Here is a 3592-nt window from a genome sequence, read left to right as displayed (position 1 = left end):
TAGCCTAGTAGGAAGAGTATTCTTCTAGTGTTTAAACACCTTAGATATAGTTAGGTAGCACTTAACTATTTTAAGACATTATATATTAACTCACAAGGTTCATTCCCTTGCAGAAGCCTCTGCCATAGTGACATTACCTCTAAAATATGCAAAGGATGTTGAAGTGGTTCCCAACCTTGAAACACACTTATAAGAAATAGAAAAGAAAATATAGATACAATACATATATTACTATTATTTATGTATATGTATGTTAAATAGAGAGCAGATTATTGAATACTTGCATCTGGTGTTGAGGAAGGCAAGTGGAGACCAAAATGGTTTTTCCTCTATCCTTTCCACATGATAAAAACATTAATCCAATTTCATTCATTGTTGTGATCTACACATCCAATGGCTCTCCCCATCCAAAATCAACCTCGTATAATGAAAATCATGGAGAGCTTACTGCATTAGTTCCATATACATACCCATCCATCGTTGTAAGCAACTTGTGTTCTTCCATGAGAGTCTCCCTTCCTTAACCAACCAATAAGTGGATAGAAATGCACTAAAACTCATGAGAGGTTTTGTTTCATGTGCTCTATGAACAAAGAGTATTCAGTGAGAGGAAGGTGTGTGTAGAAGAAAAGGTGGTGTACATTGTTGATGTGTACCCAACGAAGATCAAAATTGGAGAGGAACATGGTCTGTGCACTATGGGTTGGGACTGTGGGTCTTACTAGAGAGTATGCCTCTAGTTCTATATTGAAATAAATGAGAATACCCTATTCCCTTTTCCTAGAACAATAATCTACTACCACTTTGGAAAAGTTTGCCTCCAACATTGAACCATATGATAAATGGAAATAAAAGGTGCCCAAGCCATAACCCAATTAAATTGGTCTAGTTTTTGATTAGTTGGGTTGATTACAAATTCTTGTATAACTATCATCAAATTAGGTACAATAAAAAGAACTTCATTAGATTAGGTAAATACCCTGGTTATTAGATCATTGTGAATGTGAAAATCTGATCTTCCCTATAAGATGGTGTTTTCCTTTGAACATTTGTAACAAGTGAGAAATCAATTTTGACATGTTTATTATATCTTTCCACTATTGGTGAATGATTAAACATAGCTATTTCAAGCATACTTTGTGTCCAACGATGAGACAAATATGAGAAATAATTTTTTATTCCTCTAAATGTAGATGCAATACATGAAAAATTGCACAACTTGTAGTCTCCCGATATTTGGACTATAAATTCTCAAAGACACTTGCAAGTGACTCCAATGTTAGAGTACCTACCACAACACTATCCTAGATATATTGCCACAGACTCTCTTGTGCCTAAAATTTTGATCAAACTTCTAAATACCTGCCTCTACAATATCTAAAATCAACTTCACATTGTGTTGTAGCTATGGCATAGGTGTTTGATACTCAATAGATTTCATTTCAACACTTCAGTATTCATGTTTTCAAGTTTTCTCTTCATTATATGTTTGGTTTATTGTTGATTTCCTCTAGTTTGATTATGATGCATCCAACTAGTTGCTCCAATGATGCAATTACCCATTTATCTCCAGATTGTGCAAGTACTTCTTGTTTTATAGAATCAATATAGATGTTGATAGTTCCAAAGCCATAAACTTGAAGACCATCATGTGTGCATTCCACTTTAGGGAAAAACTGGATGTCATGTTCTTTTGCATATGTTTCAATCACTTCCTTCAAACTCATATGTGGTGCGCCCATGGAATTATTCAAGTGAATCTCACAAACCATGGAATTTGAGGCTTGATATTGAGCATATGTTGCTACTAAAGTGCCTCAAATTGGTACTACTTCATCACCCTAAGATATCTTACATTATCTCTAGCCCTAGGTTGTTCCAAAGTCATATCATCTACAGCTTGATTCATCATTTCAAGGGATACATTTAGCTGACTTCTTATCCTATCATTAACAAGAATCTTGGAGAAATATGGTCCTTTCCATCCTAAAAACCACTATGTTACTTCATTAAAATCAGGATTTGAACAAAGTCAATAATACAAAACCTGTTGCAACTTTGCAAAATATTCTGCCTCCAACATTAAAACCATATGATAGATGGGAATAATAAATTCCCAAGCCATAACCTAATTAAATTGGTCTAGTTACTAATTAGCTAGGTTGATTACAAATTATTGTAGAATTGTCATTAGATTAGGTACAATAAAATGAACAATCAGTTGTTCCCAACTTCTAGGATCAAATACAATTTTCCAAGGTGATAAAATTGCATATGTAGATGAATCACTTAAATGTCACACATGAATCAAATTTCCCAACTTATAACAAATGGTTGGATATAACGGCTCCATATGTTGGCCCAAAAATGGAAGCCAAGGATGTAACCATGCATGTATTGGTACACTCTCCCTACAAGGATCCCAAGTATCTATTATTGTTGTTAATTCGAACATCACAATATGATCTAGAATGTTATTAAGTACTAAAGCTGGTAGTAACTTCTCCCATGTCTCTAGAAAACATAGCATAGGTTCAGGGTCCCTTGGCTCCTAGGAATTTGTAGTAGTTATTCTCACTACTGGAAGAATAACTTTAGTGAAGATTTGAGTGTAAGGGGTTGAAGAAGTAAGTCCTGCTTCTATGTAATTGCCATAATCATGAGGCTTATTCCCTTGCAGAAGCTTCTGCCATAATGACATTACTTCTAAACCATACAAAGGATGTTGAAGTGGTTCCCAAGCTTGAAAGGCTTTTATAAGCAATGTCAAATCAAATGTGGATGTAATACATATATTCCTATTATTTATGTATATGTATGTATGTATGTATATATGTGTATATTCTTGTCACCCAAAATGTGCCTTTATGCTAAAGATTAACTTTTAGCAAACCAATGAAACATGGGATGATCCTTGGCCTATGAGTATGCCATGTTAAGGATCAACCTCTGGTACAAAGGGTTGGCTTCCTTGAATCACCTCTCAAAACTTGAACTAAAATTGATGGGAAAAGAGATATAGAGAATGCATTTAACATAACTTTAACTTTAACTTTAACTAAGGTAATTCACCAATGTTATGAAGGTAATGCAATTTTGAAGTGAAAAGTCACAACTAAAATGAATGTAATAGCTTGATCACAAAAAGATCCTACTAAGATTAAGTGCATGAAATGTAAAAACATGCAGGATTTAAAAGAAAGAAACTTGTTCACAACTTTTAAACCAAATTTCCACAAAACTTACACTTATTTTTTGAAACTATCTCTCACATGCCTTATAAACACTTAACTTTTAAGGTGAGGATTTGTAAAAATCACATTAACTTAAAGCTAACAACACTTGGAAGACAAATGAAATATTAGATATAAGACCAAAGAGGATCACTGCTGCATATTTATTTAGAAGGAGCCAAAATGCTCAAAACTACATTACAAAATGAGACTTGAGCTACAAAACACTATCTCTCCAATGAGGTAAAATGGAAGATCTCACAAGGAGGTAGAATGTAAGAGCTAGCTGAAATAATGCTGAAGAATGGGGTATAAATAGATTTGAAACCCACAAACACATCATATCCTCAAAATGAAAG

General features: G+C 33.9%; 1 pseudogene; it reads right to left on the bottom strand.

The window, feature by feature from the left end:
• Window positions 1-1481: 1481 nt before the first annotated feature.
• The window catches only part of LOC149570418 (septin and tuftelin-interacting protein 1 homolog 2 pseudogene), a 35657-nt pseudogene continuing 33546 nt past the window's right edge, over window positions 1482-3592 (bottom strand).

This window comes from Cupressus sempervirens, chromosome 3 (assembly GCF_028749045.1).
Source record: "Cupressus sempervirens isolate cs-2001-9-10 chromosome 3, ASM2874904v1, whole genome shotgun sequence".
Taxonomy (NCBI): Eukaryota; Viridiplantae; Streptophyta; class Pinopsida; order Cupressales; family Cupressaceae; genus Cupressus; species Cupressus sempervirens.
Note: the sequence above shows the minus strand (reverse complement) of the source record. Positions and strands in the feature narration are given on the sequence as shown.